At 39.3% G+C, this 14,317-nt stretch overlaps 1 protein-coding gene across 9 annotated transcripts in view; it reads right to left on the bottom strand.

The window, feature by feature from the left end:
* Positions 1-14,317, bottom strand: part of RBMS3 (RNA binding motif single stranded interacting protein 3) — a 713,047-nt gene that overhangs the window by 341,948 nt on the left and 356,782 nt on the right. The gene's annotated exons all lie outside the window — the stretch shown is intronic.

The following is a 14,317-nucleotide window of genomic DNA, read 5'->3' as shown; positions in this document are numbered from 1 at the left end:
AGTGCTGACACCCCTCACTTACAGCTACCACAGACATAAATAACAAGTATATCCGATAAATTATATTCCAGCATATATAATCTGCCAAATATAATCTACCAAAGGTGCTGGGTTTAAAAATTAGTTACACAAAATTTACAATGATCACCTATAGCAGCAAGCTGACTGCTTTTTGAACATCCCATCGGAAGCAGTGAAAGCACAAAACCAACGTAAAAAGGTCACAGCCATTCTTCACGGAATCAGATACATTCTACAAGAAACAGGCAAATACTATGCAAATATTTGCAACTATGAACAACTGAATTCATATCCTGGACAATCCTGAACGCACCCAGTGGCCAGCTTTCATCAACCAAGCATTTGCAGTATCAGACCATATATTTACGCATTCCTGAAACATCTTATTCTTGAAACATCTTATTCATCAACAGCATTTGCGCTCTTTCCTCCCACTTATTCAGACCTTGGGATTTTCTGACCCCTTCCATTTCTTCTGTTCAAGAAAGGAAGCTCTCAAAAGACCAACATCTTGAATAAGAAGCCAAGGCAAAAGAAAAGGTCGGCTCTAGCTACTCATTTCCCACATGCCTTTGCCCTTCGCTTTACTTGGGCTTGCTCCAGAGACCACAGGGATCAAGAGAAAAACCTGTGGATTTGCCCTGTTTTGCGATTTCTGAGAGCCATTAAATGCTACTCTACATGCAACATTCCATTTCGTAAGACAATTTCCTATGTTCAGACTTCAGTTTCATTTTGATTCCCACATTCTCAGGACAACAGTTTCTTTGTTCAAGCTTCCATGTTTATGGTACGTTATCTTATCTCTGGTTTAGCCTTTAATATTGAGTAGAGTCAGAAAAGAATCATCCTCTTGTTGGAGATGCAAGATTTATGTCTGCTTACATTTTTAAGATACACAAACATACAAACATACTTTAAAAAATCTAAGCAAATATACTCTTATTAAAGCTATTATCTGAATGATGATATTTAACACCAGTTACAGCTTAGTTCCCTTATCTCCCCTGTGAAATTGCTTTTTTTTCCCTAGGATGCTGTCATTTTACTCTCATAACAGAGCTTGAAAAAACTTCCCAGCTCTGCAAAGGTAACAGCAAGGTTGAATTACAATGAAATTTGCAGAAATGAGAGTAAAGCAAACTATTACAGTGTGGGGGAGAATTTTCATAGCTACTGGGCCACCCAAAGTTGAGAGAAACTCAATGCTGCAGTGGAACTCTGATTCAGAGAAGAGTTCACAAAAGCGTAAGAGCGGCAGAATGGCAGAAAAAAATCAGGCTGTAATCTGAATTCCAAACTGCACCTTGGCATGGTGAAGAACACAAGGATCCATCCACACTACAGTCATGCCAGTCAGCAGACCATGGAGCTACCTCAGCTGCCTTTAACCAGGTCCCATGTTTCACTGCAGGGCTCTAAAACCCAGAAGCATCTGCAATAGAGGCTCCTTCTGGAAATGAAATGCACACTACTGACTCAGTGCTGCATGTTTGTTCTCCATCTAAAAGAAAAATGCTCTTAAAAAAGAAAAAAAGAATCACTATTTGTTTAATCCCTGGGCAGTCTTCTCCCCAACCTCCCCATGTCTCCCATCCCAGACCTTCTCCCAAAGGCTGTTTTCTCTCCCACCTCTAAGATTAGTATGTTCAAGACCTGTTCAATTTTGATGGAGGAAAAAAGCCACCTTGAACAGAAAGCCTTTTGAGTCTTCCTTTACTTTTGAAGCCTTTGTATTTTTTAATCCCTGCTCTGCCAATTTTGTCTCCCTTTCCCCTCCTCCCCTTCAGTGGAAATTTTCTACTCTTTACAAGCCTGGCTCTCTGCAGAAAATTGATTTCCCCTAGGATACAGCCATCCTACTGTTCTATGCATGGTCATTAATGACCATCCTGTTCACCACAGAGACAGACAGACACAGTGACACTCCTCCCCAGCTTCTTAGCACAGAAAGCACAGGGGGAAAAATTGTAACAGCCTCAGAGCTCAACCATACCAAGAGTTCATCATCCCCAGAAAACACCATACAAAATCCCCAAATGAGCTATTAGGAGGATAAAATGATTCTTGCTGGTTTCTGTCACTCTTTACTTCCACTGCACTAGACTGAATTTATTTAATCTCTTCCAGGTAACAACCACCCTGTAGTTTCCTCTCTCCCAGAGGAGGCAGTTTCCTTCTTCCCCCACATGAGAACAAACCCTAATCAGATGTTACTTGGGCTCGTAGAGGTTTTACTTGGGTACTGGCATCAGGCCATCCAAGGGCAGAAGGCATTTCAGCACAGACTGCAAAACCTGCCTGAAGATGTGAGAAAATACCTGTGTGCTGCACTTTTGGCCATTTTAGCTACTTTGCAAGTACCCGCTGGCTTCACCATCCCTAGGAGATCTGCAATATCACATCTGATTGCAGCAAAGTCCTGTCCTTGGAGTGACAGACAATTCTCCCTTTAACTCATGGTGTCTCTGATGCCAGTGGGTGAAACAAAATGACTGTACTCACAAAACAGCTTAAGCTTTCTCTATAAACATCTTGTGGATAGACTCTAAATTGACTCCCTGTGTCCCCTCCTTGACCCATGGGGTTCTTGCAAGAACTTCCCCTTGTCCCTGATGCAACAGGGAGCTACGATGGATGAGGAGAAGTTGCTAGCTAAATTACCAGTTTCAGCAAGATCAAGAATAAGGAAAAATATTAAGAAAATCTGAAGATGGCTATAGAGCTGGATTTTGTGGGTTTTGTTTAGTATCCAGCCTAGTTCCAGTGAGTTTACATTAAATAAACAGGAGCAATGTCTTCAAATCAAAAGGCAAATTTTAAACAAAAGAAACCTTTTTAGTGACTGTTAATTAGAAAAAAAAAATCCCTCTAGAAATTAGTTCTGAAACTGGAAGAGGGTCTTAGCTACTGAACTGCAACTTCGACATGAAAAATGTCAACACAGTGAATGCCTGATACAGCACTTCAGGAAAGCTGGGGTAGGGAAACTGCCCAAACCAAGGCATTCATATTTAAATCTCATGTTGTCCAGCTGCGCTTTGTACATTGTGTCGTGATTTCTTTGTATAACTCTCACTAATGCTGGCTGATATTAACCAAGGAAATCCTCTGCAGACAAACAGGACAATCCACCCCACTGCAGGTCCCATAAAATCACACGCTCCGTGGAAATTTCCACATACCTCGACACAATATGGGTGAGTTAAGGATAAAGTTTCAAGCCTGAACTCCATAATTTCCTGTCTTTTGCTGGTCTACGCAGCTCTTTAATGTTACGTTAATATAATTTTTGTGGGTGTGATTGAATTACCCACCACTCCTGATGCCAGCATTAGTGAATTTCTGTGTAACAGGAGAGCACACTTTACTGCTCCTACTGTTACTAAATACCATTAAGCAGACCAGCTGCAGCCATCCTGATAGCAGGACTGGAGGGCTACCTTGTTAGGAGAGGACGAGCACTTTACTGCTGGCACACAGCCCGAATCCTGCAAGCTCTCAGCGTGTCCAGCTCACCTCGACGTCCCCACCAGACGGCCTGCCGCAGCATGTCCCCCGGCCAAAAAGGGTCCCCAGGACTGTAAATCTGCTGAGATGCAGAGATCTCTCTCACAGGCTCAACATCCCGAGCCCTACACGATGCTGCCGTGACTTGGCAGCTTGAAAAGATAGAGATGTATTTACTCGGCGACCTTTCGGCTCCAGGTGCAACAGAGGGCTGCTAAACTCTCCACTGAGAGCACGCCTCACACGCTGGTGACAGCTACTAACTAGTGGCACAGTGCTTTAAAAATCCCTTTCAGGAGTCTTTGCGGAGAGATTAAAATGCCACATGCACGTGAGTTGTAAAAACTCTACAGCAGCCTCCAAAGGGAGATTTAACATCAGTTTCTCATCAATACCCTTGCACTGCTAACCAGCACCTCCTAAGCAAATTATGAGCCTGACTACTCTGCAGACACATCCCTTTGTAAAGGAGGATTGCACTAGGGAAGAAAGAGGAAGACGAGGAGCAAGGGAAAAAAGAATGAGGGAGAATGAGGAGTTTACATCTGTTCCACACCACTGGCTCACTACACACTGAACTCTACTGACAGACAACATCATACAAGCACTTGCAATGAACTGCAGTTACACTTCCTGCCACTGTAATCCACCTCTTCCTCACCACGAAATGCCTCTATGCTGCCTGTAGAGCTATACTTGACCAGAAGCAGTGGGAGATTCAGCTGCTAGCACTGAACTAACAGCAGCTCCATGTCCTCAATGAACCAAGGGAACAGCATAGCAGGGACACAGGAGGGACAAGAAATGTGGTCTTGTGATTGAGAGAAATTCTTGTTTCTTTATATCTAAGTTCAGTAAGAACCAACAAACAAACACGGGGCTTTAATAAGAACTAATAACTGCAAATCCCATTATATAATAGAGAAAGCTTTTTCCTACCACTCTGTGAAAACAGAGATGGAACAACTGCAATTCCTGAAAGTGCTGATAGCATTTAACAGCTGTATCATTGTAATCTGTCTGCCACATCTGTAAGACCTGCTAGCAGTTATGTCTTTAGTCCAATTTTTATGTTAGACAATGACCGAAATCATGGCATAAGCATAGTTCCCTGCTTTCATTTAAACCCCACCAGTGAGTTGGTCATTTTGCATTTTGTTCCACCATAGGCATCAGTTTTCCTTTCCATCTAGAAGCATTTGGCTTGAGTTCATTTTGTTCTGAGTCATGAGATTGTCCTATATGAATCCTTCAGCTCCTTGCAGTGGCTGTATGTTCATATATATGATAGGAATTCATTTGTTATAAGGCACTTCATTTGTTCCTAAGGCACTTAATGAAATTTATATTGAAATATTTGTGCAAAATTATTGTAGAGTAATTTAAAAAACTTCCTAGCCATACTCCATTTAGTTGGAAATTCTAAATTTGGTGTTGATCTCAGTAAAGCAGAGGAGACAAGATATATTAAAGGTGAGTAGAGAAATTGTTAGGTATGGTTTAGATCCAAATTCCTTTCTTTTAAAAATAAAGCGTCAAGGGTGCTACAGTTTTCTCATTCTATGGGGTTTTGTTACTCACAGCCGAGGATGGACAGACAGATGATTTGCAATTAAAGGTAATCAAAACCTCAGAGGTTGAGAGATGAACTTCTGCTTCTGACATAATGCCAGAACCTGTCTTTTGTGATCTCCACAGATACTACAGCAGCTTTTGAGTATCATTTCTCCGGCTTAGGAACACAGATGTTCCAGTAATGCATTTCATCCACTTATGGACACATATGAATATACATAAACTAAATAGAATAACAAATGTCCATAAACATGAAATAATTAGTTTTAAAAACATTTAAATGATCCCTGCAGTCCCTGATGAAATTATCCAAATGCTGGATAAAACTGTCTTACAATCAGAGACTTAAACTGCTCCATCTATTTGGATTCTTAAAGAAAAAAAATCTGAGAAGTGACTGCATAAGTGCATCTGGGAGAAGAATGGAGAGAGAATCAGAAAGATCCTTTATCTCATTACACCAAGAACAAACACTGAAAAATTAAGACCAGAAACTTGATTTGTAAGTGGGTCAGAAATTCTGACCAGGGAACAAGGTTAACAGGAACAAATTCTTAGCAACAGTGGTAGGTCTGCTGTTGCTTTCCTATCTTCAGTTCTGCAGTGGGTGCTTTTCTGGAACTTATCCTTTACATCAAAATAAATTGCTATGTTTAGTCCAGGAGCAAATAAGGGAAATTTAAAGATCTGAATCAACCAGAAAATTATGGTAGACTGTCCCTTGGTCTCTTCTGGATCTTAAATTCTATGACTTTGTGAATAATTTTATCCCTTTTAATTATTAGTTTCCTACTATAAAGAAGCTAAAAAGTTAATGTTCTTCTTGAATCAATGAATTACAGAAAACAATTGAAGTTTCATAATTGGATTATAACCCCAGGAGAATATGGAAATGCTGAACTTGGAAGCTGAAGTAAGGAAAGCATGTCTGCTTTCTTTTTTTTATGTGATCACCAGGCAGTAACAGCCATAAATGCTTCACTTATTACCTGTATTAAACTGAAACAATAACACGCTTGTGATCCTGCAATAACTGCTATTTGAACAGACTGCTGTGCTTCCATGAAGCTTCCGCAGATTTGGGTGACTTTAGGTTGGCAGAAATCTTATTTCAGAGTAGGTCCTATAATTCCACATTGCTACTGCCTTCCTTTTTTTATTTATGATTGCCCCCAGAGCTGTAGCTAGATACCTTGCAAGAGAACCAGAATCCAGAGGTCTACACAGTCCCTAGAGCTCATGTTGGGGACACAGAAAATACATGCCCAAGATAGAAAAAATCTTTTTAGATCTCTTTCAGATCAACATCTTTTAAAAATTAAGCTGAAAACATTCCATCTTTCCTGTCTCTGTCTATAACAAGGCAGATATAAAAACCTCTGACGTAGTTGCAACAATTCTAAGAAATTCCTTCTCTAGTGAACATCTTTGAAAAAAATTAAAGCCTTTGTAGTTTTTAATACAAATCTAGCAGAAGCATTTGTCACACAAATAATTCTGGGAAGTTACCAAATACTTGGAATGAAGGACATTGCATGCTGCATAGCACAGAGCTCTTGTCGATGCTTGTTTGGAATGGTATGAGAAAGTCTAGCGGCTGAACACAATGACATTTTTGTTTTCGTGCTGATAATATTCAATAGCTTTGCCACCAAAGTTGGCCTGCCACTTCCCCTTGCATAGAAATTGCAGGCATGCACTAAGATTTTTGCCATTAGCTGGAAGCAGTGCCCAGGTTATTCTTGGTTTGGGGAGGGGGTTGTTAAGCACAGCTGGTATTGTTTCCTTTCAGCAAAGCTTTAGGACAATGTATTTCTCAAACAGAGCAGAACATTATCTGCGTCATACCTTCAAGAAAAAGGTTACAGAAACATTTCTGCTACACAAATGTCAGAACATGAACAGCGTGTCTCCATCTTCTCTCAAAAGCTGGTGACTCCTAAGGAGTATAAACCACATGCCAGTCGTGGAACTTCTGTCTCCACTCTCTGCACATGTGAGACAGAAACTGGCTCTGCTCTCCCACTGCTGCCATCAATTCTCAAAGGATATGAGATCAGAAAGACACACTGAACCTGACACCATGGAATTTAGGAGAACAAACACCAAAAATGCAGACAAATCTAAAACACATGGATAAGCTTCAAAACAGAAGAAATAAAGATAACCAGAACTTTCATTGCCACTAAAAAGGCCTCAACAAAACACCGCTGTAACTTAAAGGACAGCAGTGAGGCAACCTTGATCAAACCAACAGCATACCAACCAGCCACCCCACTGGAAAGCAGAAACCAAGCATCGGAGTTTTACAAGACACCTTGAGGGGCTGGAAAACTCACACTGTTGAGAAATCTGTAGGTTTGAAAGCCCTTTCACAGAGCAACATCCACATTACAAAAACAGACATGTCCCACAGACTTATATGGTGGAGAGCCTGGCTGTCCTTTGGACAGTTTCTAGCCATAAGCATTTTCAGACTCAAATGGTTACATCAATAACCTCGTGGATAGATGGTGATGCCATGGTTGACTGGCTGCACAAAAAATTAGCTGGAGAAGTGGAGAAAGAAAGAGGACAAGGAAAGACTGGAAACACATACATCTCAGAACAGGTCAGAAGAAGCTAATTAAGTGTGTTGCCCTCCTATCTCAACACCCCTCCTGCAGAGTAAGCAAAACAAGTGGCTGTTATTGTCATGCCCTTCACACTGCTACACAAGAGACTCAATATTTCTGACTTCTCTTTTTAGTTGTGGGTTTGGTTTTTTTTTCTTTTTCTTCTTTTTTATTCCACAAGGACTTTAATTAAAATTCATCAGAAGAAATATTTCAGCGGCAGTGTCTGAAAATGCTGCCTCCTCCCATATCTTCCATTAAATCAGGTTCATCCAACTTGAAAGGAGATGAGAAACTCTCACTGACACTCTGTCACACTCCAGTGAAAAGATAGGCACATTCAAAACAGAAAAGAGTGCAGGTGCTCATTTATTACTTTACGCAGATTATTTTTCTGCCTTTCTTCCTGACAATGGGAACGTTCACATCCCAGATGGAGCTCTCTGCAGTGCTGTGGGCATTTGCTGACCTAAAGTTTTGTTTTCCCTGTTGAAAGAGGCAAGGTAAGAAGCAGATTGGTTCATTGCCTACTGAGACAGCTTTAATGTTTGTTTCTAACAATGGAAGATGTTTGGGGATTACTTCAACGGGAATGAATGTACAAATAATTTTTCAACAATATCAGGTAAAAGAGGAAAAGCCTATACACATCCATGCCCACATTTACACACAGCACAGATATAATATTCATATAACTGACTGCAAAGCTGGAAAGCAACTGATTTCAGAAACCAAGATATTGTTCAAAGGAAATACAAGGCCACTGCCCCGTATAATTTCAGACCTAGAGAGTAACCCCACAAGGTTTCTCTAGCACTGATAAGCATCATCACGAGGAAGATGTCTTCAGTGCAAGATTTAACAAATCGTGTCCACAGCTTCAGGTTTCTCTGCTTTTATTCCTACATCATGCATCCTTAGAATTCACCATTTGGCTCCTGATCAAAAGTATTTTGACTTAAAAGAATTAACCTTCTTTCCCCTTTCCTGCCCCTCTTAATAAACTTTTAGGAAAAGTCCATGATATAAAGAGCTTGAGAAGAATACAGATTTTCCAATCTAACCTATCAACATGTTTTTCTCTGGTCTCGAGACACAAATATTAACAAATGAGAGGAATATACTCATGTTGTTCTCTCCTTGCTTTCTATAAGCCCATTAGTCCAGCAGGGTACATTTCCTTTGGTTGGTGCAGCAGTACACCCTTCTTAGGACTTTGCTTTCCTGATTTTACTTGGAATAACAAAGAAAATCTAGGGGAAGGGAGGGGGGGAGTTGGTTTTTTTTGTCTTTATTTTCCCCTCAGGTGTGGGCATTTCTTTAGTTCCCATGAAGACTGATGTCTTCAGCAGATTTCAGAGCCATTCCCAGTTCTCATATTACCAGGATACACCAAACTAAAATATCCACCAAGATTTTAAGCAGGAACTATTCCCTGTGATGCCACATGGTTCCTATATGAGCTAATCCCACTGAATGAGTGCTCTCACCTTCATGCCCTCTCAGTCTCTGCTACATCACAGAGCAATAGTGTCAGCTGATATTAATTACAGGAGAGATGTAGGTTATGGTTCTGTTTGAATTAATATGGAAGACAGAGTGCACATTGCTTTAACATACAGAATGTCACAGAATGTGGTAAATTCCTTTACCACTCCAAAGACTACTTCTTAAATTTGAGGACCAGACACAGACTCTGTAAGTCTCAGATAGGTTAGGGATTTTTCACCAGGGTGGGGATGAGAACATCACTTTACTCTGGGTACAAATTGAGTCTGACTTCATTGTGGAATAAAGGATTTACTACAGAGGTTCTTTTGGTCTTTTTGGTTCTGAGCTCACTGTGGCAATTGTATTTTGGTTAACCTTTATTTTATCTATAGTTCACAGTAATTATTTTAAATAAACTTTTAATGCAATAACAAACAGCAAAGCAAGGGAATTTACTTTCCCCACACCTTCAGTTCATCAGTTTTCATATAATATGGTCTTGCTATTTAAACAAAATAAAAGGAAAATAAAAATAGTCAGGAATGTATAACTCTTACTGCCTTAACACATGGAAGGAATGACCATCATGAACTTGCTATAAGGCTTGGTCTAATGGAAATACTGTACTTGTTGCAGCTATTAACAAGACAACCTATCCTGAAAGGCACCTTGAACCCCTCTGAAACCTCGATGAACTCAGCCTTTCTCTGTGAGGGCAAAAGGAATGCACACAGTTCATTTCAAAAATAGTCTAGAATTTAAGTAAATTAATGTGTGACTTTTCAGTTGATAACCTCAGTTACATTAGCCTTGGGACTAACCCTTTAGTAGAATCTAAACAGTGACAGCCTGAACATTTATTCAGACATTCCACAAGACAAAACCAAGGACATTCAAAATTAAATGAGATGCTAAAATCTCACACTTGATGAATTGTCAAGGAGTCAACCAGGATACCTTCAGACAAAACAGAAATTTAAAAAAAAACAAAAACAAAACCAATAAAACAACCAACCCCACTAACCTAAAGCAATCTCAAAACCTTGAGTAATCTGCTCAAAAGTATCAATCTAGAAGTCATTTAAAGAAACCAATACTTGTGGAAATCATTATGCAGCAGGGATTTCCCATACCTGGAAAACTTTAGGGAATTCTGTCTCATCTTCCTCAAGAGTTAGCCTGAGCAGCATACAGACTTACTTACTTATGGTTTAGATATTTTTACTGTTGTTGTTTTAATTAAATAAGCCCTTTAATTTTACCCTGGAACACAGAGAAATCAAGTTGACTGAATCAAGATGGACAGAGATTATCTTTTAAATACATGTCAATGCCTTAACTGCAATGCAGAAGGTTTGGGTTTTAGTCAAATGCTGGAGTTCTCAAGCCAACTTTTCAAAATTACTGGGCGGAAGGAAGGGATACAAAATATCTCTTTTTCCAAATTTGTTTTCCCTTCTGCAAAGCTTATTTTATCTTTTAAAAATTTTTGGGCCTAAATCTTCTTCAGTGTAAAAATGTAAGAGCAGGCAGAAATACCAAAATCTTGCAGAAAAAGAGAGAGTTCTTTAAATTAAATATGTTTTAAAATCATTAAACTCAAATGTTTATTCTGTGTGTGGTATTTCCTTCAACTTATCTTCACCAGGATGAAGTTAGGAAGAACAGGATGTGTCTAGTATAATAATAAGGCACTAATTCATCTGTGTATGTTTTTAAGAGAATCTTAGAATTCTTCTGGGCGAAATATAAGACAATGAATGAAAATTAAAGTGTCAGATTATGAATATTTCAAAGGTAATAATTTATATTTTGCTTGTACAATGGTACACCACGCAAATTTTCCTGTCTATAATGTTCCATTTTAAGGCTGATTATCTTCCTTTTTGATGAAAAGCATATTTTTACTGGGAAGATACACATATAATGGTGTATACCACTGCACTAGTAGAGACTGTGTACCTCCTAGAAATAAATCATCATTACGTGACATTATTATTTTTATTAAAGATGTAAATATTTTAATTTTAGACTTATAAACTCTGATTATCAATATAATCACAGATAAAGCCTCTTTTTTAAAAAACCTCAGAGAAAGTTAGGAGAAGCCAAGGTCCATTTTTGGAAGTTCCTTTACTCTGTGTTTATGAAAATCCAGAAGATAATACATATACAAAAGAACAACTGCTTGCTTTAACACCCTTGTCTTTTTCAGTCTAACTTTTGACAGTTATTGTAGAGAGTCCCAAAAGATACAGTGCAACCTAACAGCTCCCTGCTGCAAAAGTGAATTTGATGAAACTCTACTGGACACATGTTAAACCAACTACTGAGGATCAGAACCACACAAAAAGAAAAATCTTCCAGTAGCAATTTTTTTTTCATTTACTCAGCTACTGTACAGCCTATGATGACTTGTTTTCCTTTAGTTATATGAACAGTTTGACAGATTACTGTGACAAGGTTACTCTCAAATTGATAAAAGGTTTGATAGTGTCGGAACATTTGTCAGAAATGTCTCACATCACGTGTAATGGACTCTGCACTTCAAGCATCAATGGTACTCCAGTCTGCTGTTTTCTGCTCAGTGTGCAATGCACACCAACAAAAACACACAGCAGAAAGACAGAAAAGCGGGCAGCATTTATCAAAACAGCCCTGTACGTTATCAAACAATTCTGATTAAAGGGTTTCTCTTGCTTAACCCATCTGGCAAAATGCAATTAAATGAGAAGCTTTACACATGACTTAGAGGGCAGCCTCCTTATGGGAATAAACCTGAAAATGGGATGGGATACGATAGTGTATATAAGTGTTTCCAGCATTTCCTGTACTTCTGAAAGAGAAATATTGTGGGTTTAGAACATTATTCCTCAGCCTGCCAAACGTGAGACATTAGAAGTGATAGCTGTAGTGCTAGCAGCCTTGTCCCATGCTAGAGCAGAGGAAATGGGTTCAGAAGGGCTCCTTTTAGTCCCTTTTAGGCAGCTAGCCTATGGGAACCAGTGTGCTGGACATAAGCCAGCTTTGGTGAATACCTCCCTTAAACACAGCTCTCCAGAAATATTGTACTACAAAATAATAATACAGTTTACAGATTGGAAATAAGGTTTTTACTTCACATCTTGTAGCAAATGACACCAATATTAGGCTATGCAGGAAGCCTAAGAGTCAGCACCTTCTGCTCATTTGTGAATACTTTTTAGGTAAATAGGCTGGATGGTGAAGCCCCAGCGATGTAAGCTACAAGAGGGCTCTACAGAGGACAGCCGTTCGTATACCAGCAGACTGTTGATTTTGGGTTTAGTGGGGTTTTTGGGGAGGAAGGTTGGGTTTGAGGGTTTTTTTGGGGGTGGGGGCAGGTGAAGAGGTAAGAGCTTTAGACCTTTATCTACCTCTGCTGTATAACCACCTGCAAAGGCAAACAGAATATCTTGCAATATATTACTTTAAATCTACATGCTGCCAGTACAAATTCTTGCGTTTTGAAATGTTTAAGTTTCCCTACTTTGTCTTTCTCTTCTGCTTTGATAAATTCTTTTAATTTTCTGAAAAAAAAAAAAAAGTCAAAAGAACTATCTGGTTTCTCCTCACGGACATTCAGCCAAAGGAGAAAAAATTCAGCAAAATGAATGTCAGCATTTTTCTTAAAGAGCATCTGCTCACAGAGGAACCCTACGATAGCAAGACAAAGCCTTCTAATCTTATAGCAGATTAAGTTCAGTGGAGCACATTAAAAATTTTGCCACAGTGCTAAAAAGGAGGCTCTCAGACACTTGATGTGCACTTCCCATACGCAGACAAGGCGTAGGGACACAGTCTCTGAACTTCATGATCCAAATATCACTGATCACACCACAGCCTCACACCATGATGGCAGCACTCACACCAAAGCTGTGAGGCTCCTTTAGGAATAGTTAGTTCAGTCCTGATCAGCTGAAAGCATTTATGTGAACTGGAGAAGGGTCAGACTGCAAGAAGATGTATCACAAAGTAGCTCTTTGAACGTCAGCAGCCTACAGTCAATTTATACCTACTGAGGATCTGGCCCTTGAACTGGGATTATATGTGACTGTCACATGTGGAAAGTGTCAATGAATGTAGTTTGTACAAATGTCAGACAGGTACACTCACATTTCAGCTTGCATGAAATATGAAACATCACCAGCACACTATTCTCCTGTGAACAGTGAGTCAGTTCTACCCACAGAAGCTTTAACAGCAGAAAGTCACAGGGAAAAGTTTCAAGCTCACATAATTTTATTCAAGTCCGGATATCACTTCAGTGAGACTGCTAGCTCCAGTCCTGGCCAGTCATGTTCACATAAAATGTACTCAGGGAAGTCTTTCAGGATTTTTGATCAAAATCAGGAAAGGAAGAATGTCATAAAATTGTAATAATTAAGTTGTTACTCCTCTTGAAAGCTTCAAAACAACAGGCATTTGGATTCAGATCTGTAGATCAGCCCCAGACTTTTCCTTACTTTAAGAAATTTCATTTATTGATACCTATTTAAAAGGCTGATTTTTGATGACAAAAACCAGAGATGATGTTGTCTTTTGGAATAATGTTGTCTTTTTGATGTTGCCTTTTTGCTTTGATTCTATAGCAAAAGCACTGCAGTTTTGCATCCTAGCAAAACTGGATTTTTATTTTTCTAATTTCTCCTTGTTCTTATTTCAACACAAAAAAATATGTTATGCTAAATTCCACCATGGTGACCTCTGACTGGAATCTCAAACTGAATTATTCCCTCCCACATGTCACCAGTAATAATCAAGACTTTGGAAATCCAATCAGGTTGTCATTTCTTCTCATATTGCCCACTACAATGTTTTAGGAAGTAGTTCTTTTGATGATGCATGAGGAGCAAAGAGCTCCTTTTTGCCGCCTCTTTGGTTTCGATGCGAATAAAACACATTTAAACCAATCTTTATCAGTACAGTCTGCAAATATGACTCTCAAGATAAACAGGGAGATAGAAGGTGCCACTTTCTACAGCATCATTTTTCAGTGGAACTGTAGTTAATTAGATGTTAATTATAGGGCTACAAGGCCACCTTCAGTTGGTTTCATACTGCTCAATCTTTGAGCCCAGCAACGT

The sequence above is a fragment of the Lichenostomus cassidix genome, chromosome 2, assembly GCF_008360975.1.
Source record: "Lichenostomus cassidix isolate B80296 chromosome 2, HeHo_3.0, whole genome shotgun sequence".
Taxonomy (NCBI): Eukaryota; Metazoa; Chordata; class Aves; order Passeriformes; family Meliphagidae; genus Lichenostomus; species Lichenostomus cassidix.
The sequence above is the reverse complement of the archived record's forward strand: the minus strand, read 5'-3'. Positions and strand labels throughout refer to the sequence as shown.